Source organism: Oncorhynchus tshawytscha, linkage group LG19 (assembly GCF_018296145.1).
Source record: "Oncorhynchus tshawytscha isolate Ot180627B linkage group LG19, Otsh_v2.0, whole genome shotgun sequence".
Taxonomy (NCBI): Eukaryota; Metazoa; Chordata; class Actinopteri; order Salmoniformes; family Salmonidae; genus Oncorhynchus; species Oncorhynchus tshawytscha.
In genome coordinates this window covers 32,694,616-32,719,895 of record NC_056447.1, presented here as the reverse complement: position 1 = coordinate 32,719,895, position 25,280 = coordinate 32,694,616, and positions in this window count along the sequence as shown.

Sequence of the window (25,280 nt, the reverse complement as noted above, 5' to 3'; positions counted from 1 at the left end):
TACGAGACTCTCTGTGAGGTGGGCTTCACTGAGAGATGCTTTACCTATCTATAGCTGGCCTACTGCTGGAGCATATGTGCAACTGTAGCTTGGCTCTCCTCAGAGGTGGAAAAACAGACTTTACCAACTGGTCACAATTTGAATGTATTAAGGGACATATTGGAGTGCCAACAAAGAAGCTCGTCAAAGGTAATGCATGTTTTATATTTTATTTCAGTGTTTTGTGTAGCGCCGGCTATGCTAATTCTTTTGTTTACATCTCGTTCAGGTGGTTCGGGGGGGTGCATGCTATCAGATAATAGCTTCTCATGCTTTCGCCGAAAAGCATTTTAAAAATCTGACATGTTGGCTGGATTCACAATGAGTGTAGCTTTAATTGAGTACCCTGCATGTGTGATTTAATGAACTTTTGAGTTTTATCGCGTACTATTTGAATTTGGCGCTGTCCCCAGGCTATTGGCCACAAGAGACGCTAGCGTCTCCATATCCCTAAGAGGTTATTAAGAGTGATGAGGAAACTTGAGAGTATGAGTGTGAGTGAGCTTGCACTACTGTAGTTGTCATAACTGTCTCCTTTCCGCTGAGCTCTCTAAATCAAAATAGAAGGCTTGGTGTATTGTAAGACCAGGCGACAATGAACCATATGGAGGTTTTATTTGTTTCTGGTAAGGTTTTACTACAGCAAATAAAAGTGAATGTATGGAAACCTCATGACAAAGGGAATTACACAAGTGTTTTCATGGAACCCTGATGGCTCAGGCCACTAAATGTGCCAATCAAATGGACAGTGATGCAGCCCTTTACCACACACAGTAACCATGCTCCTTTATGAACTAGCCCATGTATGGAAGTGGATTGGTTCACAAAGTAATGGCAGTTCTATTTCACAATTGCTTGTGAATATCTGACATATGTTTTTGTTTTTTAGATAGTTACAGGATCTAGCTAACAAGCTAAAAACGGAGGGAAAAACAGTCCAGAATCTGACTGAAGTGGTGGAAAGTGTAAGGTCTGTACATAAGTGTGGTTCTATTAGTTGCAGTAGCCTAAATCATAGAGCACCACAGCAGTCCCAGTCACTGCCACCCACCACTCACCACACTGTTCTGTAATGCACCTCTCAGTACCGATAGTGTAATACCTTTAAGTGCTTTAGTCAGTGTATTTACAGTAGTGTACGACCTGTGATCAATACATTATTTTTATTTGCTCCATCTCCACCTCTTCCTCCTCAAACTTTAATAGAGGCCAGTTAAATATGAATAACTGCTATCAGCTGGGCTTGTTTTACTGTTTCTGCCAGGGCTGCTAGAGTGACATCGCCCTGCGCCCCATAACTGCTGTGTTGGGCCAGCTCCAGAAAACACACACAAAAGCACACAGCTGGAAACACACACACACACACACAGCTGGAAACTGACACACACACACACACACATACACAAGTGGGCATGTATACACGCATGAGCAGAATATACTGTATACACATAGAGTGTTCTATACACATAGAGTGTTCTATACACATAGAGTGTTCTATACACATAGAGTGTTCTATACACATAGAGTGTTCTATACACATAGAGTGTTCTATACACATAGAGTGTTCTATACACATAGAGTGTTCTATACACATAGAGTGTTCTATACACATAGAGTGTTCTATACACATAGAGTGTTCTATACACATAGAGTGTTCTATACACATAGAGTGTTCTATACACATAGAGTGTTCTATACACATAGAGTGATCTATACACATAGAGTGTTCTATACACATAGAGTGTTCTATACACATAGAGTGTTCTATACACATAGAGTGTTCTATACACATAGAGTGTTCTATACACATAGAGTGTTCTATACACATAGAGTGTTCTATACACATAGAGTGTTCTATACACATAGAGTGTTCTATACACATAGAGTGTTCTATACACATAGAGTGTTCTATACACATAGAGTGTTCTATACACATAGAGTGTTCTATACACATAGAGTGTTCTATACACATAGAGTGTTCTATACACATAGAGTGTTCTATACACATAGAGTGTTCTATACACATAGAGTGTTCTATACACATAGAGTGTTCTATACACATAGAGTGTTCTATACACATAGAGTGTTCTATACACATAGAGTGTTCTATACACATAGAGTGTTCTATACACATAGAGTGTTCTATACACATAGAGTGTTCTATACACATAGAGTGTTCTAGTGTTCTATACACATAGAGTGTTCTATACACATAGAGTGTTCTATACACATAGAGTGTTCTATACACATAGAGTGTTCTATACACATAGAGTGTTCTATACACATAGAGTGTTCTATACACATAGAGTGTTCTATACACATAGAGTGTTCTATACACATAGAGTGTTCTATACACATAGTGTTCTATACACATAGAGTGTTCTATACACATAGAGTGTTCTATTCTATTCTGTAAATCTACAGGCTTAATTAAAGCTTCAGACATACTGTCATCACCCATTATGACCTCAGAAACCTATTTGTCTGTCAACATAAAGATGTCTTGATGCATTTCTTTAAGTTTTTACCTACACAAACAGTTCAGGACAGTGCAGCAGTCATCACACACATTCACAGCTGCAGGGGTTTAGGTCTGTGTACCTCTACCAGTCAGCCGGACAGCTTAGCAGTGCAGAAAGCAGCCGGTTCTGCCCCAAGGCAACGTTAATACAGGTCACTCCTCACTCTCTATTACCTTAATTATGACAGAAACTAGGCCAGAGGATTCACATTTATACAACACATGATGATGAAGTTAGTCAACTGTACTTTAACTCAAAACAGTCGCCTTCTTGTCTGAACTTGTGGCATTTTACCCCATCAGCAAAAACAATCTCACTAGTCTGAGATTGTGTGCTACTGTTGTCATGTTCGAACACTTGGATTTGAATGGTCCGTCTGAATTTTTTTTAAACTCTGACTGCTGTTGTGTGGTCTTATTTTTATTACCTTTTACTTTTTGCAAGACTGAATAGAAAATCCACATAGAGTGTTCTATTCTATTCTAATCTATTCTATTAAACTGATAAACCATATCATTTTAAAGGGCAACTCCACCACTTTGGGTTGTTATTATGAAGTATTTAGTGATGCCCTACACAGTTTTAGTCTCATTTTAAGATTTCATGTCTATTGACTGTTTAGTGATGAGCAAAACCGGATTTTGCTTTTCTGTGATGTTTTCAAGTAGGATCCCTGAGATGACATATACAATTAATTATTTTCAGCTATCTATATAACATGTCTGTAGTTTTCTGATCATATTGGAACACTGCTATGTGTGCTCTGGTTGTCTTCATCTAATAGATTCTCAAAAGCCTATAGCATGATATTTATAGTCAGCTTACTCTAATATTTTTCTGTTGTTAAAGGCTCAAACTCCATTGATTCCATTCTGCAAAACCACTTCCACAATCACTGTTGAAGTTGCAGCTTTGGCAGCCATTGCACCCTTGCCTACAGTGTTGTTGGATGGTTGCTTGGACAGTCATTAAGGCTGTATTTGGCTGTTATCTTTGATGTGGACAGTTTGTGTTAATACCTTACACAATCTCGCATATTTACCTCAAACGATTGAGTGAAATTACACACCATTTCAACCTCAGATTGGTCATTTTAATATTAAAGGTTACAGTCACAAGGTGACACTAAATCAATTGCTTTCAACAGATTATTATATTTGGTTTCGTACCATTGATTTGATCATATGTGCAGTGGTGGAAAAAGTAACCAATTGTTCTACTTGAGAAAAAAGTAAAGATACCTTAATAGAAAAGGATTCAAATAAAAGTGAAAGTCAAAAAAACTACTTGTATTAAAGTCAAAAAGTTTTTGGTTTTAAATATACTCAAAAGTATCGAAAGTACATGTAATTGCTAAAATATACTTAAGTATCAAAAGTAATAGTAAAAATATGAATAATTTCAGATTCCTTATATTAAACAAACCAGGAGGCACAATTTTCTTCTATTTTTAAATGTACGGATAGCCAGGGGCCACTCCAACAACCAGACATCATTTACAAACAAAGTATTTGTGTTTAGTGAGTCCACTTAGATCAGAGACAGTAGGGATGACCAGGGATGTTCTCTGTTTAGTGAGTCCACCAGATCAGAGGCAGTAGGGATGACCAGGGATGTTCTCTGTTTAGTGAGTCCACTTAGATCAGAGACAGTAGGGATGACCAGGGATGTTCTCTGTTTAGTGAGTCCACCAGATCAGAGGCAGTAGGGATGACCAGGGATGTTCTCTGTTTAGTGAGTCCACCAGATCAGAGGCAGTAGGGATGACCAGGGATGTTCTCTGTTTAGTGAGTCCACCAGATCAGAGGCAGTAGGGATGACCAGGGATGTTCTCTGTTTAGTGAGTCCACCAGATCAGAGGCAGTAGGGATGACCAGGGATGTTCTCTGTTTAGTGAGTCCACCAGATCAGAGGCAGTAGGGATGACCAGGGATGTTCTCTGTTTAGTGAGTCCACCAGATCAGAGGCAGTAGGGATGACCAGGGATGTTCTCTGTTTAGTGAGTCCACCAGATCAGAGGCAGTAGGGATGACCAGGGATGTTCTCTGTTTAGTGAGTCCACCAGATCAGAGGCAGTAGGGATGACCAGGGATGTTCTCTGTTTAGTGAGTCCACCAGATCAGAGGCAGTAGAGATGACCAGGGATGTTCTCTGTTTAGTGAGTCCACCAGATCAGAGGCAGTAGAGATGACCAGGGATGTTCTCTGTTTAGTGAGTCCATCAGATCAGAGGCAGTAGAGATGACCAGGGATGTTCTCTGTTTAGTGAGTCCACCAGATCAGAGGCAGTAGAGATGACCAGGGATGTTCTCTGTTTAGTGAGTCCATCAGATCCGAAGCAGTAGGGATGACCAGGATGTTCTCTGTTTAGTGAGTCCACCAGATCAGAGGCAGTAGATGACCAGGATGTTCTCTGTTTAGTGAGTCCACCAGATCAGAGGCAGTAGGGATGACCAGGGATGTTCTCTGTTTAGTGAGTCCACCAGATCAGAGGCAGTAGGGATGACCAGGGATGTTCTCTGTTTAGTGAGTCCACCAGATCAGAGGCAGTAGAGATGACCAGGGATGTTCTCTGTTTAGTGAGTCCACCAGATCAGAGGCAGTAGAGATGACCAGGGATGTTCTCTGTTTAGTGAGTCCACCAGATCAGAGGCAGTAGGGATGACCAGGGATGTTCTCTGTTTAGTGAGTCCACCAGATCAGAGGCAGTAGAGATGACCAGGGATGTTCTCTGTTTAGTGAATCCACCAGATCAGAGGCAGTAGGGATGACCAGGGATGTTCTCTGTTTAGTGAGTCCACCAGATCAGAGGCAGTAGGGATGACCAGGGATGTTCTCTGTTTAGTGAGTCCACCAGATCAGAGGCAGTAGGGATGACCAGGGATGTTCTCTGTTTAGTGAGTCCACCAGATCAGAGGCAGTAAAGATGACCAGGGATGTTCTCTGTTTAGTGAGTCCACCAGATCAGAGGCAGTAGAGATGACCAGGGATGTTCTCTGTTTAGTGAGTCCACCAGATCAGAGGCATTAGGGATGACCAGGGATGTTCTCTGTTTAGTGAGTCCACCAGATCAGAGGCAGTAGAGATGACCAGGGATGTTCTCTGTTTAGTGAGTCCACCAGATCAGAGGCAGTAGAGATGACCAGGGATGTTCTCTGTTTATTGAATCCACCAGATCAGAGGCAGTAGAGATGACCAGGGAAGTTCTCTGTTTAGTGAATCCACCAGATCAGAGGCAGTAGAGATGACCAGGGATGTTCTCTGTTTAGTGAGTCCACCAGATCAGAGGCAGTAGGGATGACCAGGGATGTTCTCTGTTTAGTGTGTCCACCAGATCAGAGGCAGTAGGGATGACCAGGGATGTTCTCTGTTTAGTGAGTCCACCAGATCAGAGGCAGTAGGGATGACCAGGGATGTTATCTGTTTAGTGAGTCCACCAGATCAGAGGCAGTAGGGATGACCAGGGATGTTCTCATGATAAGTGTGAATTAGACCATTTTCTGTTCTGCTAAGCATTCAAAATGTAGTGAAGTAAAAGTTGAAAAATAAATAAATAGTAAAGTACAGATAACCCCAAAAACACTGTTGGTATTACTTGCTGGGAGTGCTACTCTCTGTCCAGTGATCCTGCCTACCAAGGCCGGGTCTGAGGAGCTGTTTGGAATAGCAGCTAGCCTAGCTGCTAACTAGTTGCCTTTCAAGGTAGTGGAGTTTTCTTGAGGGCATAAACGCAGCCTGCGACACGGTTAGCCATTGTGGCTGGGACCGCAGATTGTCCCAGGCTTGTGGCTGTCTAGACCTCTGCTGTTTGCTGTTGTTGTTTTCATTCTTCCCTGTAACCTGCTTTGTCTGGAACTGCGAGGAGTAACAGTGTAACCTATGTTGTTACCATGACAAAGACCAAAGTCGGCAGGAGTACTGTTGAGGATAGTGGTGTCTCTCTATCACAGGTGAAGGATCTTATAAACAAACAAAAATAGTTCGACAAGCAGTTGTTACAACAAAAAGAAAATAGCTGCAAGTGTTTTGTCCAAATACTGGTGGAGTCAACTAATAAAAGAATGGACGACATGACAGCAGAGAACTGGAAGGAAAGGCGGCCAAAGGGGGTGTTGGCTTTGGGGATGACCAGTGAAATATACCTGCTGAAGCGTGTGCTACTGGTGGGTGTTGCTATGGTGAGCAGTGAGCTGAGATAAAGCGGAGCTTTACCTAGCAAAGACTTATAGATGACCTGGAGCCAGTGGGTTTGGCGACGAATATGTAGCGAGAACCAGCCAATGAGAGCATACAGGTCGCAGTGGTGGTTAGTATATGGGGCTTTGGTGACAATACCTGTAATGCTTAGAGAGGATCTTATGTCATATGTTATTGAAGTGTTGTGGTTGCAGGTGGTTGCAGCTTAGAGAAGATTGTATGTAAAGTGTTATTGAAGTGTTGTGGTTGCAGGTTCACTTGGCACATCTAAAGCCTTTTCTTTTGGGGTGTTGTTATAGGCCACCACATGCTTACAGTCAATATCTAAATAGTATGTGTGAAATGCGTGATATTGTATGTGATGTCAACAGAGAAGTCTGCTTTCTTGGGGAACTGAATATTAACTGGTTTTCATCAAGCTGTCTGCTCAAAAGGAAGCTTCTCACTGTAACCAGTACCTGTAATCTGGTTCAGGTTATTAATCAACCTACCAGTGTGTTTGGTCACATTGGTCACATTTTTACTAATATAGTAGAAATTTGTTCTAAAGCTGTATCCATACTCATTGGAAGCAGTGATCACAATATAGTGGCTTTATCCAGGAAAGCCAAAGTTCCAAAAGCTGGGGCTAAAATTGTGTATAAGAGATCATACAAAACTCTTATGTGGATGCTGTTAAAAATATTTGTTGGTCTGATGTGATTAATAAGGAGCATCCAGACGCTGCACTTGTTGAATTTATGAAATTGCTTCTTCCAATTACTGATAAACATGCACTTGTTAAGAAATGAACTGTTAAAGCGCCAGGATTGATTAGGAATTTAAAAACTGTATGGTTGACAGAGATGAGGCAAAAGGAGTGGCTAATAAGTCTGGCTTATAAGTCATTGATCTGACTTACTGCAAATTGAGAAATGATGTGATTAAACTCAATAAAAAGAAGAAGGAACTGAATTATGAAGCCAAGATCAATGATATAAAGACTGAGGGGAAAAAACGTTATATTAAGTTATAGGCAGAAAGGCAAATTCAACTCCACCTTTCATTGAATCAGATGGCTTATTCATCACAAAACCATTTGATGTTGCCAATTATATTAATGATTATTTAATTGGCAATGTGGACAAACTTAGGCAGGAAATGCCAACAACGAACAGTGAGCCATCGTACTTATGCATAAAAAAACAATAATAATGAAAGTAAAGCATTGCAAGTTTGAATTTTGTAAAGTCAGTGTGGGAGAGGTGGAGAATGTACTGTTATCGACCAATAATGCCAAACCTCCTGGCATTGACAACTTAGATGGAAAGCAACTGAGGATGGTAGCTGACACTAAAGCCACTCATATCTGTCATATCTTTAATTTGAGCCTAGAGGAAAGTATTTGTCCTCAGGCCTGGAGGGAAGCCAAAGTTATTCCACTACCAAAGAGTGGTAAAGCGGCCTTTACTGGTTCTAACAGCAGACCCATCAGCTTGCTGCCAGCTCTTAGCAAACTGTTGAAAAAATGGTGTTTGACCAAATACAATGCCACTTCTCTGTGAACAAATGAATAACAGACTGTCAGCATGCTTATAGAGAAGGGCACTCAACCCCACACACACATTCAAGGAAACATACAGATTGTACTGCACTGACACAAACTACTGAATATTGGTTGCAATAAATTAATGATAAGAAGATTAGCTGTACTGTTAGATTTCAGTGCAGCCTTTGATATTATTGACCATAACTTTTTGTTTTGAAAACTTATTTGTTATGGCTTTTCAACCTCTGCCATATCATGGATTCAGAGCTTTCTTTCTAATATAACTCAGAGGGTTTTCTTTAATGGAAGCTTCTCTAATGTCAAACATGTAAAGTGTGGTGTACCGCAGGGCAGCTGTCTAGCCCTTCTACTCTTTTCTATTTTTTACCAATGACCAGCCACTGGTGTAAAACAAAGCATGTGTGTCCATATATGCTGATAATTCTACCATGTACGCATCAGCAACCATAGCTAAGGAAGTCACTGAAACACATCTTTAAAACTAAGAGCATTGTATTTGGTACAAATCATTTCCTAAGTTCTAGACCTCAGCTGAAGCTGGTAATGAATGGTGTGGCTGTTGAACAAGTTGAGGAGACAACATTAATTGGTGTTACCTAAGATTGTAAACTGCCTTGGTCAAAACATATAGATTCAGTGGTTGTAAAGATTGGGAGAAGTCTGTATGTAGTAAAGAGATGCTGTGCTTTTTTGACACCACACTCCACAAAGCAAGTCCTGCAGGCTCTAGTTTTATCTTATCTTGATTATTGTACAGTCATATGGTCAAGTGCTGCAAAAACAAGCTGCAGCCCAGAACAGAGCGGCACGTCTTCCTCGTCATTGTAATCTGAGGGCTAATATTAATACTATGAACGCCAGTCTCTCTTGGCTAAAAGTTGAGGAAATAATAAGTGCGTCACTTCTTTTTATAAGAAACGTTAATGTGTTGGAAATTCCAAATAGTTTGCATAGTCAACTTACCCACAGCATCAACACACACACACTTAGCCCACCAGACATGGCACCAGGTGTCTTTTCACAGTCCCCAGGTCCAAAACAAATTCAAGGAGACGTACAGTATTATATAGAGCCGTGAGTGCATGGAACTCACTTCCATCTTATATAGCCCAAGTGAACAGCAAACCTGGATTCAAAACACAAATAAAGCAACACCTCACGGCACATCGCCTCTCCCCCATGTGACCTACTTGTTGTGTGTATGTACTGACATGTATGTGTAACTGATAGATGCACACACACACACTACATGTTCATGTTTTTAAATGTCTGGAAATTGTAAAGTCTTTTGTCTGTATTGTTGGTTATGTGTCGGACCCCAGTTAGCTGTATCATTGGTGTTGGCTAATGGGGATCCTAATAAATCACATCAAATAAAACGCTGGCCACCAACAAATACACGGATTTGAAAGTCAAGCGATACCTCAAATTAGAGCTAACCCCTGTCACTATTTAGAACTACCTGTGGAGAAAGTTTTTTTTTTTTGTATTGGCCATCTACAGTTGAAGTCAGAAGTTTACATACACCTTAGCCAAATACATTTAAACTCAGTTTTTCACAATTGCTGACATTTAATCCTAGTACAAATTCCCTGTCTTAGGTCAGTTGGGATCACCACTTTAGTTTAAGAATGTGAAATGTCAGAATAAGAGTAGAGAGAATGATTTATTTCAGCTTTCTATTCTTCCATCACATTCCCAGTGGGTCAGAAGTTTACATACACTCAATTAGTATTTGGTAGCATTGTCTTTAAATTGTTTAACTTGGGTCAAACGTTTTGGGTAGTCTTGCACAAGCTTCCCACAATCAGTTGGGTGAATTTTGTCCCATTCCTCCTGACAGAGCTGGTGTAACTGTCAGGTTTGTAGGCCTCCTTGCTCGCACACTCTTTTTCAGTTCTGCCCACAAATCTTCTATAGGATTGAGGTCAGGGTTTGTGATGGCCACTCCAATACCTTGACTTTGTTGTCCTTAAGCCATTTTGCCACAACTTTGGAAGTATGCTTGGGGTGGCAGGTAGCCTAGTGGTTAGAGCATTGGACTAGTAACAGGAAGGTTGCAAGATGAAAATACAGTGCCTTGCGAAAGTATTCGGCCCCCTTGAACTTTGCAACCTTTTGCCACATTTCAGGCTTCAAACATAAAGATATAAAACTGTATTTTTTTGTGAAGAATCAACAACAAGTGGGACACAATCATGAAGTGGAACGACATTTATTGGATATTTCAAACTTTTTTAACAAATCAAAAATTGAAATATTGGGGCGTGCAAAATTATTCAGCCCCTTTACTTTCAGTGCAGCAAACTCTCTCCAGAAGTTCAGTGAGGATCTCTGAATGATCCAATGTTGACCTAAATGACTAATGATGATAAATACAATCCACCTGTGTGTAATCAAGTCTCCGTATAAATGCACCTGCACTGTGATAGTCTCAGAGGTCTGTTAAAAGCGCAGAGAGCATCATGAAGAACAAGGAACACACCAGGCAGGTCCGAGATTCTGTTGTGAAGAAGTTTTTGGAGCAGTGGCTTCTTCCTTGCTGATCGTCCTTTCAGGTTATGTCAGTATAGGACTTGTTTTACTGTGGATATAAATACTTTTCCTCCAGCATCTTCTCAAGGTCCTTTGCTGTTGTTCTGGGATTGATTTGCACTTTTTGCACCAAAGTACGATCATCTCTAGGAGACAGAACGCGTCTCCTTCCTGAGTGGTATGACGGCTGCATGGTCCCATGGTGTTTATACTTGCATACTATTGTTTGTACAGATGAACGTGGTAACTTCAGGTGTTTGGAAATTGCTCCCAAGGATGAACCAGACTTGTGGAGGTCTACAATTTTTTTTCTGACGTCTTGGCTGATTTCTTTTGATTTTCCCATGATGTCAAGCAAAGATGCACTGAGTTTGAAGGTGGGGCTTGAAATACATCCACAGGTATACCTCCAAATGACTCAAATGATGTCAATTAGCCTATCAGAAGCTTCTAAAGCCATGGCATCATTTTATGGAACGTTCCAAGCTGTTTAAAAGCACAGTCAACTTAGTGTATGTTGACTTCTGACCCACTGGAAATTGTGATACAGTGGATTATAAGTTTGTAAAATCTGTAAACAACTGTTGGAAAAATGACTTGTGTCATGCACAAAGTAGATGTCCTAACCGACTTGCCAAAACTATAGTTTGTTGACAAGACATTTGTGGAGTGTTTGAAAACAAGTTTTAATGACTCCAACCTAAGTGTATGTAAACTTCTGACTTCAACTGTACCATAAACATTGTCCCACAAGGAGATGAGTTGATAAATGGCTACTACATGTTCTCATCTATCAACAGTATGTAGTATACTCAGTGGAAATATTAGCATGTAAATCTTGGTGGGGTAAACATTTTTTAAATGCATGCCAGCAAAGCCACTATCCAACACAACACTAAACAATACGTTAATTGTACTATAACAGTGACAAACGGTGCCCACAAACTGTTGGGGCCTATATAAAGCTGCCCCAACAGCAGAGCTTTCTTTTCAGCACCATGGAGTGAATCCTTACCAATGCTATACCTGGTTATCAGCAGAGCCTTGTCTGGCAGTTCATTTAGCTTAATTTACTGCCTTATTAAAAAACATAACTGACATGGTTGACTTGCTTAAACAAATGTGGTTTCTACTGACAATTGAGATGTACAAACTATGGCATAAGGAGACGACGAGCGGAAAAGAGGCAATCTGTCATTTTCTTATTAGACACTAATGAGCGAGCTGGGACGGATGTAGTCAATAGAACTATTTGTTCAGCACTTTTGAAATGCACCGCGATAGCAGATAGACCGTTATTACAGTATTCTCCCTGTACACCAAGTCAGAACCATAGGATAAATAAAGTTAGAATATAAGCAGACAATGAAAGCTCTTACAATATTCAATGATTTCATTTCTCTACAACAGGCTATAGGCTACATGCACACCATCAAGTCAGAACAGTATCCTAAGTTATGAGGGAGGAAAGGGACCAAATTACTAGGGTGATGTCACGCCCTGACCTTAGTTATCTTTGTTTTCTTTATTATTTTGGTTAGGTCAGGGTGTGACGAGGGTGGTATGTGCACCACGCACCAGGCCTCCGGTGCGCCTCCAAGGTCCAGTACGCCCTGTTCCTGCTCCTGCTCCTTGCACTCGCACTGAGGTGCGTGTCCCCAGCCAGGTACCACCAGTTCCGGCACCACGCACCAGGCCTACAGTGCGCCTCGGCAGTCCAGTACGCCCTGTTCCTCCTCCCCGCACTTGCCCTGAGGTGCTTGTCACCAGCCCGGTACCACCAGTGCCGGCACCACGCACCAGGCCTCCGGTGCGCCTCCAGGGTCCAGTACGCCCTGTTCCTGCTCCTCGCACTCGCCCTGATGTGCGTGTCCCCAGCCCGGTACCACCAGTGCCGGCACCACGCACCAGGCCTCCAGTGTGCCTCCAGGGTCCAGTATGCCCTGTTCCTGCTCCTCGCATTCGCCCTGAGGTGCGTGTCCCCAGCCCGGTACCACCTGTGCCGGCACCACGCTCCAGGCCTACAGCCTCGGCAGTCCAGAACGTCCAGCGACGGGCCACAGCCCGGGGTCTCCAGCGACGGGCCACAGCCCGGGGTCTCCAGCGACGGGCCACAGCCCGGGGTCTCCAGCGACGGGCCACAGCCCGGGGTCTCCAGCGACGGGCCACAGCCCGGGGTCTCCAGCGACGGGCCACAGCCCGGGGTCTCCAGCGACGGTGCCCAGTCCAGAAAATCCGGCAATGATCCACGCAGCGAGGGTCCCCATCCCGGGGCCTACGGCGAGGATCCGCTGTCCAGAGCCTCTGACGATGATCCACGGGTAAGTGCTACAAGAGCGGACTCAGGGTAAAGAAGGGGGGCGGCGTCCAGAACCAGAGCCTCCATCGAGGTTAGATGCCCACCCAGACCCTCCCATATAGGTTTCGGTTTGCGGCCGGGACTCCGCACCTTTGGGGAGGGGGGTACTGTCATGCCCTGACCTTAGTTATCTTTGTTTTCTTTATTATTTTGGATAGGTCAGGGTGTGACGAAGGTGGTATGTGTGTTTTCCCCATGTCTATGGTATTTTGTACGTCTATGGGGTTTTGATTTGTCTAGGTTAATGTAGGTCTATGGTGGCCTGAATTGGTTCTCAATCAGAGGCAGCTGTTTATCGTTGTCTCTGATTGGGGATCCTATTTAGGTTGCCATATTCCATTTTGGTTTTGTGGGTAATTGTCTATGTGTAGTTGCCTGTCAGCACTCGTGTCTTATAGCGTCACGTTCATTTTGTTAGTTTGTTTAGTGTTCTTATCACGCTGCGCCTTGGTCTCCTCATTATGACGAACGTGACAGGTGAGGCACATGGGCTACAAACAGCTGGGCTACAACACAACATACACTTAGTATTACTTTCTTGGCTACAGTATACAGACAGTGCATTCGGGAAAGTATTCAGACCCCTTGACTTTTTCCACATTTTGTTACATTACAGCCTTATTCTAAAATGGATGAATTAAATGTATTTCCTCATCAATCTACACGTAATGCCCCATAATGAAAAAGTGAAAACATGTTTTTAGAAATTCTTGCAAATGTATTCAGACCCTTTGCTATGAAACTCTAAATTGATCTCCGGTGCATCCTGTTTCCATTGATCATCCTTGAGATGTTTCTATAACTGGATTGGAGTCCACCTGTTGTAAATTAAATTGCTTGGAAAGGATTTGGAAAGGCACACATCTGTCTATTTAAATAAGGTCCCACAGTTGACAGTGCACATCAGAGCAAAAACCAAGCCATGAGGTCAAAGGAATTGTCCTTAGCGCTCAGAGACAGGATTGTGTCGAGGCACAGGTCTGGGGAAGGGTACCAAAACATGTCTGCAGCATTGAAGGTCCCCAAGAACATAGTGGCTTCCATCATTCTTAAATGGAACATTTGTAGATTGATGAGAAAATACATGTACATGTCCATTTAGAATAAGGCTGTAAGGCAACAAAATGTGGAAAAAGTCAAGGGATCTGAATACTGAAAGCACTGTATTCTAACAGCGTAATAACTGGTTATAAAGTGTTGGAATTGTCCTATAAAACCAGGCAACTTCCTCCATAATTCAAATCAAACCTGAGGCCGTCCCCAACTTTCATCACATATATTTTAAAGAAGGGAGAAAAAACAGTCAACATGAAATACAGCTGGGTATACACACTTAAATACACTTTAAAATCCCTAAGAGCATTTGGCTATTTCTGTTTTTTATCTATGGAAAAAGGAGACCCATTGCTCTTATGTAGGAGTGGATGTCAGCAGTTTTTCCTCTCTTCCTCTCTCCATTATATTCTGTCTCTCCCAGGTGAATTGGGTGAGTTAAGGAGTGAAGTACTGTACACACAGAGTAATACTTTATTTGCTGGATGAACATATTTGTTGACTCTGGGGTACTTAGAGGTAATTATATGCTCTTATCTCTCCCACTAACTACAGGTTTAATACAATCATCAAGGTCTTCACAGTCAAATACTCTGATAGTGGAGGCATCTTCTTTTGTGATGTTTTTTGTCTATTCAATAAATGATTTTGTAAAGTAACCGGCACACCGATGTGAGAAGTATAGGCGTTATTTACTCAACACTGGTTACATTCTTTGAGATTAAATGTTGAATTTATGGGAAGTTGTTCGGTTCTTTCACTTTCAGTCTCTGTTTTTAGAAGCAATCACAGAAAGTGATTTTACACTAAAATCAAAAGTGACAAAAACGTTTAAACTACCAATTTCTCTGCCTCCTCCATCCCCCTAAAATCAACTTGTTGCTTCAACTCCAACAGTAAACCCATCACTGCAAAATACACTTCCAAACTCCAACTCTCAACCTACAGTATACCTGTGAAAGAAACTTCAAACTTCCAAAAGGTTAAATGAATCTTTAGGTGAACAACAGTTCATGGGACTTTGTTGACTAGCCAGCGTGCTAGCGTGTTCCCATCCAGAGGTCAGTGTGGAGGCTAGCGTAGCGGCTAGCCGTGGCTCCTACTGTGCAGCGGAGAGGAGGGGAGCAGTTTGTCTAATCTGAGACTTCGGGGGGATTAAGCCATAATGTTATTGTCTGTTTGAGGGATTAATTTCTGTTAATCCAGACCTCCTCTTTTAGCACCACTACCAACTCTATATTTGACCCACTCTCCTCCTTCCCTCCTTTCCTTTCCTCTTTTTCTGTACGTCTCTCTCCTCCCTATAGCTTCAACATGGTTCTGTCTCTCTATCAACAGGTTTACAGCTAATGATCCGTATGAATTAATATTCAGCGAATAACATCTGATATATGGATGTTACGAAGGCCTAGTGAAGCAATGACGTGCTGTGGGTACATCATATAAATTATATAAACAATGAACATACTGCATTTAGTTGTAACGGCTTTCTTCGGGGGAAAGAGAGTCGGACCAAAATGCAGCGTGGTTAATACATGTTTAATAGACGAATAAACACGATTAATACAAAAAAACAATAAACGTACGTGAAAACCGAAACAGCCTAAACTGGTGCAATAACACAGAGACAGGAACAATCACCCACAAACACACAGTGAAACCCAGGCTACCTAAATATGGTTCCCAATCAGAGACAACGATAATCACTTGACTCTGATTGAGAACCGCCTCAGACAGCCATAGACTTTGCTAGACACCCCACAAAACCCCAAGACAAAAACGCACCACAAAAACCCATGTCACACCCTGGCCTGACCAAATAAATGAAGACAAACATAATATACTACGACCAAGGCGTGACATTAGTAATATGATAGTTTATGGAATCTAGTTTTTCATATTTCTCTGTTTTTCATAAAATGTTGACATGATTCTCATAATGTGTATTATATTTGTTTTTATTGTCCCTTTCAGTTAAAAAAATGCATTAGGCATTTGGATTGGTGATGTAAACAATATAAGAGGGAATCTATATACAGTGTGGCAATACTGGATGTAGAAAAGGAAACAGTATAATGCACAATTAATATTACATGGACAAGTAAAGAACACAAACTGTTACACCCTGATTTGTTCAACCTGTTTTGTGCTTGTCTCCATCCTCCACCAGGTGTCTCCCAGTTGTCCCCATTATTTCCTGTGTATTTATACCCGCATTTTCTGTTTGTTGTTGCCAGTTCGTCTTGTCCCACCAGTGTGTTTTTCCCCATTTTCGAGTTTCTATAGTTGCTGTAATTCTAGTCCCCCTGGTTTTGACCATTCTGCTTGCCCTGAGCCTGCCTGTTGTTCTGTACCTCACTGACACTGCCCTAGAATACGGACCTCTGCCTGCCCTTGACCTGTTGTTTCCCTGACCCTGAACCTGCCTGTCGTTCTGTACCTGGAATACTCACCTCTGCCTGCCCTTGACCTGTTGTTTCCCTGCCCCCTGTTTTGTAATACACATCTGTCTGCATCTGGGTCTTATCCTGAGACTAAAGATGTTTCTCTAAACCAACATTGTGTTCAACGTATTAATTTGTTCTCAACCAACCCAGCTGTGTTGATACAATTTTCATACCTTACACCAAAATATACGATTCAATACTTTATTTCCCATTTTCCTGGAAATAGATTTTGTGAGGCCTGTGGTACATAAAATACAATATATGCCCATTACAATACAGTGTGCATACACTCGTTACAGGATATAATCATAATAACATCATACAAGGCATTATGGGTTGCGACATTGATACCAGAAAACACAGCAGTTTCCAGAAAGCAGAGCAATAAATATGTATTAATGAATTGATACCCAGTGTGTTTCATGTTCTGAGATGAATCCTACCACGCTGAAACAGATGTACGTATAACTCACCAAGCACAGGAATACGCCTACTGTTGACAGGGAAATAAAACCTGTAAAAAAACACACATGTACATCTAACCAGGTTATTAAATAAACCCTGCTGATATATAGAGAGAGGGGAGACAGAACGAGAGAGAGAGAGAGAGAGAAAGTCACTAAATCCAGAACAATAAGCAGACTTATCTTTCCCCCGCCCCACACCCTCTCTCCGCTGAGGTGGCATCATTACCCCACTCCCTCCCTCTCTTCCTCACTCCTTCCCTCACTCCCTCCCTCATTCCCTTCCTCTCCTCTCTGCTATGCTCTGACATCGTTGGTGAACAGTTGGTATCATTAATGGGGAGGATTGCATGTTAATTGGCAACAATGAAAAGACAAATTATGAGTGACAGTGTTGGAGAGAGAGAAAGGAGGGAGGAAAGGAGGGGGGCTTTAGAGTATTGGCTGTGACAGGACTGTTATTCTGAAGGAAGGCCCAGCTGCTAGAGAAATGAGAGGCTGTGTGTGTGTAGGTGCATGCATGTGTGTGTGTGTGCTGTTTGTAACTAGTTATCAATATCATAGTTTTACAGATGCCCAAAACTTTTCAAAATCACACACCAAGCTACCATTGCCAATTACCTCAGAATATGGTGCAGTCCACAAAGTACTGTCAAATAGTCTCATTGATCAGAAAGTTGAGTGTTTGTGTGTGAGTGAGTAAATTGGTGTGTGTAAGAGATTAGTAGACCAGAGCCCCAAATGTCAGGTCCAGTAATAGTCCTGTCCCTCACCTGTCCCCCCCAGCGCTGTCCTGGGACCCCTCACTCCCTACAAGAATGAGGGGAGCACCCCCAGACACCCCTCTCACATTCACATTACTGTACGTCTGCCTTTGTACAAACTCCATCCACACCACTACTTATCTAATAATACCCATCCACTCCACTCCTGACATACTCACTATAGGACTGCTCTCTCTTTCTCTCTGCTGGCAACTTTAATAAGTGGATGCCTGGAGACAGGTTTTAACCAGAGGTGTCAGGCCAGGTGCCATCTGACAGCTGGGACTGATTAGCAGTTCGGTAGAGTGTTGGCACTGGTCTCCATGGCACTCCCCACAGCAACCAGGGAAGCATTGTTGTCGAGGGATCAGTGGCAGCTCTTAGTTTGTTGATGGGGAGAGCTTCATCAAGGATCTCCAGTCCCAAATAACAATAACTCAGGGGATAACAGAGTTGTACTCAGGGACTACTACTGCCAGGGAGACTAAACTCTACCTTAGTTTTTACTCTATATGCATACACAGAGACACATACTTTCTCTGTCCCCCCCTTCCTTCCTTCCCTCCCCTCTCTCTCTCTCTCTCTCTCTCTTTCTTTCTTTCTTTCTTTCTTTCTTTCTTTCTCTCTCTCTCTTTCTCTCTCTTTCTTCCTCTTTTCTTTAACACAAAAACAAATTGAACCCCCCTCATGCTCTTCTGTTTCTCTCTCGTACACCCACACTCAGTCATGGGGACAACAGCCCATGCAGTTCATTATAGAGTCTGTATGTTCAGTGTCATTGTCTTTGCGCCAGTCATCTCCCCAGTGTGTGTGTGCCCTGAACTGGGTAATGTGCTGTCAGAAATAACAACACAGCGTGTGTGTGTGTGTGTGTGTGTGTGTGTGTGTGTGTGTGTGTGTGTGTGTGTGTGTGTGTGTGTGTGTGTGTAGCTCCTCCTGTGGTTGTGCTGGGCTGAGGAAGTGGATGAGTGGAAACACACCTCAGAAATGTTGGATTGGAGTCGCTCTGCTGTGGCCCAAACACTCACTCAGACTAATGACAGTCTGTATACTGCTGGCCTGCTACAACTAGCGCTTCATAAAGATACCACTCTAGAGGGTCTACTTACACTATCCCACTATCCATGGTGTGAATGTCAATATTCTTATTATCCTCTACTAACATCTCTAAGAAAAGGAGAGACAGACAGACAGAGAGAGAGAGACAGACAGAGAGAGACAGAGACAGACAGAGAGAGAGAGAGACAGACAGAGAGAGACAGAGAGAGAGAGACAGAGACAGACAGACAGAGAGAGAGACATAGAGAGAGAGAGAGAGAGAGAGAGACAGACAGACAGACAGACAGACAGACAGACAGACAGACAGACAGACAGACAGACAGAGACAGACAGACAGAGAGAGAGAGAGAGAGAGAGAGAGACAGACAGACAGACAGACAGACAGACAGACAGACAGACAGACAGACAGACAGACAGACAGACAGACAGACAGAGACCAGGCAGACAGACAGATGATCAGCAGGATAGAGTATCTGTATCTACTGCTGCTCTGTTACAGAGAGAGGGAGACAGAGACAGAGACACAGACAGAGAGACAGAGAGACAGAGAGACAGACAGACAGACAGACAGACAGACAGACAGACAGACAGACAGACAGACAGACAGACAGACAGACAGACAGACAGACAGACAGACAGACAGACAGACAGACAGACAGACAGACAGACGATCAGCAGGATAGAGGATCTGTATCTACCACTGCTCTGTTACACACATGATGTCCTTCACAGGGTGACATTTTCAGAAGTTTCTGACCGCTGTTAAATGTATCTTCTAAACATCAGTAATGGATCCTCATTAAAGGATTTAAAGTGTACTCATTCCAATGAGTCCTTATTCCTCATAGGAGTCCTGTATTGTTACTTTTCGTTACTACCTAGCTGTCAGGAGTGGGTAATTTGCCTGCCTGGTGCCTTCCTTGAATGTGGTAGCCATTTCTTAGGCTCCCTCCCTGGAATCTAGCCCTGATTCCCTGTTATCAGTGGTTACCATGATATGCACAGAAAGTGCCACATTTTCAAGATTTAATGTTATGTGCACCAGTACAGTGAAATTGCTTTCTTACTAGCTCCAAACCCAACAATCCAGTAATAAATATCAATGCAACATAAGGTAGAACAAAAACACACAACAAATAAAAATAGAAAGTAAGAAGCTACCATCAGTACCATCCAACGTTGAAACCACAGACATTCAAAATAGACGTCAACACGTCACCAGTTGAGGTCATAGAGTTACCAAAAGCATCTGTGGTGCCTGAGAGTACCCTGCATTGGTTTTGGGTGTGAATGAATGCATACATCTGCGAAGATCAGCACTTGTTGGCATGTTTTAACTTGTTTGCTGCAGTCATCCTAGTAACCAACTAATGTTGGAGCAATCGAAGGAACCATAACTCATTTAATAAGCTAATCACAGTTTCACTGCACTAAGGCTTGCATGGCTTAATCTTTGAGAGAAGACTGGCAGGATCACTCAGGTAGATCCCCACTACATTGAGGTGTACCTGGCCACACAGCAAGGCGCAAGGATACAGCCCTCTACTGATGGAGGAGACCCAAGTGCACCTGTGCACACCCATTGGGAGGCCCCAACCTACCAACAGATGAAGCCGAGGCATTGCTTGAGAGGTGTTCTGCTGGACAGTATTTGGAGTTTCCTGGAGAAAAACACAAGGTGTCTTTGATGCTGGCGGTTAATAGGGGCACTCAGAGGTTGCTGGAGCAATGGTCAACTGCAGGGTGGGAGAAAATAAATAAAGGTAAAACAAAATAAATAAATAAAATCAAGAAAAATGCTATGTCTGGCACAAACCCAACACCTCCCATCACCCTGAGAACATCATCCCCACAGTGAAGCATGGTTTATTTTATTTTTTTGTACTTTTCTGTTATTTTACCAGGTAAGTTGACTGAGAACACGTTCTCAAATACAGCAACGACCTGGGGAATAGTTACAAGGGGGAGGAAGGGGATGAAAGAGCCAATTGGTGGTGGCAGCATCCCAGGGACTGGGAAACTGGTCATAATTGAAGGAACGATGGATGGCGCTAAATACAGGGAAATTCTTGAGGGAAACCTGTTTCAATCTTTCAGAGATTTGAGACTGGGACGCAGGTTCACCTTCCAGCAGGACAATGACCCTAAGCATCCTGCTAAAGTAACACTCAAGTGGTTTTTGGGGAAACATTTACATGTCTTGGAATGGCCTAGTCAAAGCCCAGACCTCAATCCAATTGAGAATCTGTGGTATGACTTAAATAATGCTGTACACCCAAGAGGAATCCATCCAACTTGAAGGAGCTGGAGTAGTTTTGCCTTGAAGAATGGGCAAAAATCCCAGTGGCTAGATGTGCCAAGCTTATACCCGAAGAGACTTGTAGCTGTAATTGCTGCAAAAGGTGGGTCTACAAAGTATTTATGCACACTCACGTTTTCTGTTTTTTTTGTGTTATTTCTTGTCTGTTTCACAATAAAAAAATAATTTGCATCTTCAAAGTGGTAGTCATGTTGTGTAAATCAAATTAAACAAACCCCCAGAAAATTCCTTTTTATTCCAGGTTGTAAGGCAACAAAATAGGAAAAATGCCAAGGGTGGTGAATATTTTCGCAAGCTACTGTATCTGTCCCCACCCTGCAAGCTACTGTATTTGTTGAAAAATAAGTCTTAAAGGGTCATTATAGAAGTTTATTAATGGGTTATGTGTTCTGTACTGACAGCGATTTCCTCTAGTGTGACACAATATTGATGTCACACCAAGGGGGAAAAGCTGTCACACTTAAGGGCTTTTACGGTGACCATATTACCACTGTACCGGCGGTAATATGTAAAATTCCACTTGACCATTTAGTCACGGTAATTAGGCTTCTCTAAGCTCTGATGCTGCTGATGGTCATTTAGTAGGCTACCAAACTTGCTAACTGTCTGGTACTCAGCACTCTATTGTCCTTCTAATCACTCTGACATCAATGCAAATGAATCGAAAATCTAATCAAACACTTCATGACAGCCCATGAGCTCATGTTGATCCCATCAGCCTTCTATAGGCTAGGCCAACTGTATTTATTATCAACTTTCCTATTATTAAGTAAGTTGCTTCTCTTTACAACAGGAGTATAGTCTACCTGGCTGGCATGAAAATTGACCATGGGAAAAGCGTCCTCCATTCACTATTTAAGTGGATAGATTTTTAAAAAATTGCCATGCCCCTGTTTCGAGACAGGTGCATGATAATTGTCCATTCTAAATCAAAACTAATTTCACACCTATATTATTTAGTATATGTAAAGACAACATTAAATTAAGAATAGTCTGATGGGTGACAATATTAGCCGATCACTTGTGAATGATGTTTTGTCACTTGTGAATGATGCCCAGCATGTGCAGTAAGGCAAGAAACAGCTCATGACTTTTTCAAATCATGTTTGCACACCTCATGTAGCCCATAGGCCGATATGTTTTGATAAGGTTTGTATCACAACTAAATTGGCCAAGAATAATCTGCTTTATAACCGGTGTAGAGCCTAACTGGCATACATAGGCTGCGTGTTAGATTCAAATTTGGGGAAGATCATATTCACCAAAAAAATGCACCTTTATAATAAAGTATTACATGCCTAATCGCATTTGCTGTCACTTTTGAGAACAGCATTGTGGTACATTCGCGCTTAGTGAGGTGCGTACTGGCGGCAGAGAAGTCAGGCGCAGGAGAGCGGAAACTGATTTACAACGATTGTTGTTTAATATCCATAAACCACCGTCAACAGAACAATACAATAAATGGGTCAAACAAAACCCGGTAAATACCAGCATACCGTGAATAAGCACTACAAGAAACAATTACCAACAAGGACATGAGGGGGAACAGAGGGTTAAATACACAACATGTAATTGATGGAATTGGAACCAGGTGTGATGGAAGACAAGACAAAACCAATGGAAAATGAAAAGTGGATCAGCGATGGCTAGAAGGTCGGTGACTTTGACCACCGAACGCCGCCCGAACAAGGAGAGGGACCAACTATGGCGGATGTCGTGACAGCCGTGTGCGCATTGCTATTCTTGTAATGTGAAAAAAAAGCCTAATAGTTTATCATTTTAAGCTAAATGTTCTGATCTGTTGCATCAGCCTCATTGCTTTAAAAAAAAAAATTGGTGCGAGTGGTTGTAATAATTTGGGATCTATCGCATCCCACAACTGTCCCAGAGTATGTTTGGAATATGTATTTATTGTGGACCTTATTGTTATCAGTAAGCCTTCCGTTTGATTTCACCACAAAAAATAAACAATAGCTTTTTATACTTAAATTATGAAAAAATTACTAATATTTTCTATTATTCACTCAAAAGATGTCACACCAAACGACTAAGAAATGTACCCCTTTTATGGCAATGGTAGAAAAGTGTAATATTTGTACACCTATTTCTAAAAAAGATGACAATCTGTTCAGACCATGTGCTCCAGCAATTTCTTCTGTACTTCCTCATTGCAAGAGAACTCTGTCCCGCACAATGGTGCCCAAATGCTGGTTCGTTGTTTATTCACAGAATTGTGTCACACCATGTAGAAATTGATTTTGGGGACAAAATGTTTGGAAACATCATGAATGGACTTGGGGACTACTGTTTCTTGAAATACACTTTTGTGTCATAAGTACAAGAGTAGGTGAAGGGAATTTGACACCTTTTTCCTTTAATTAACGTCAGTTCAAAGTTCCACAACCTTACCTGAGACAGTCACACCATTGGACGAATAACATATTTGGTTCAAAATTGTAAGAAAACAAATAATACACAGCATGGATTTACTTTTATGATCCAAGTAAAAAAACAACGCTTTTAGTAATATGTCACAATGTTAACACATTTAAATGAAGTCGTCACTATAAAACCTAAGATTTCAGGGACAGCATAATGAATTGATTGCCTTTTATACCATTCAATAAAAGCAATTCATAAAATGCCCACTTACATTTTAAATGTACAAAATGGTGAGCACAAGCACAGGATATGATGAACAACAAGGCAAATATCAAATGTGTTTGCAGTTATGGACAAAAAAAAGGGTGTCACCTCAACTACCAGTGTATTCATGATACTCTTAGAGAAAAATAAGAGTTTTATGCCCTTCAGGAGAAACTTGCAGTAAATGCTGCAGTAAGCAGAAATGGTGTTGGTTGGTTATGAGTATTGTCTTGGCAGTAGAGAACAGGGAAATACTAGAGGGGACTAAGAGCTAATTACAACTAAGATCAAAGGATCCCTCCTAGAGTTGTTCCTAGACACATCCGGGAAAACCACAAACACTGCACTTCTTTTCTGCCACCTCAGACATTTAAATCCCCCCAAAAAGACAAATACGGTCAACTTTCTTTGAGTACATATTGTTAACTAATTATTTCAACACAGTTATTTAACATTAGACTACTGGGATAAAACACTACATGTAATTTCAGGTTGTTTTCAGCGTAATAATCAACTGGATTTTTAGAACCAAGGCATTTACAGTTTAGAGCAGATGAGTGTAACCTTCAGCGCATATCACAGAGTTCTGTCTTAATCCATTGAGGGGCAATTAAGAATGAAGTCGTTGGCTACATTAACAATTCAATTAATTACCAGGCGATGTGTGTGTACTTACACCTGTAATCTACACTGTCACTCTCAATAAGCCCTCAGACACACACACACACACACACACACACACACACACACACACACACACACACACACACACACACACACACACACACACGCACACACACACGCACACACGCACACACACACACACACAGTACACTTCTGAAACACATTCAGTGCCAAGCTGTGTCACAGTGACTGGGCTGAAACTTCTAAAACAACACAGGTGGGTATTGGGCAGCCGTTGATGTTCAGCACAGCAGAACTCATCTCTCCTAATACAAATCCCCAACACTAGTTTGTGAAGACATTCTGATGGCAGAGGACCAACCATTGGTTAATTCCTGGTTATATCCTTGTATTAAATAAACATGTTGTTTATGTAGTTGTCTTTTAATGTTATGCATTTTGTCATTTTATGTAGTTATGTCCTTCAACTGTAATTGTCTATTAAGGTTATGCATTGTGTTTTGTGTGGACCCCTGGAAGAGTAGCTGCAGCTTAGGCTGTAGCTAATGGGGATCATAATAAAATACTAAAAATACTAAATATCCGTGCCACGAAAATGACAGAAAATATCCCAGAGACTGAATCAAATTACTGCTAAATAAATACCATGTAGGTTTGGGAATAAAAATGATAGATTTTGACA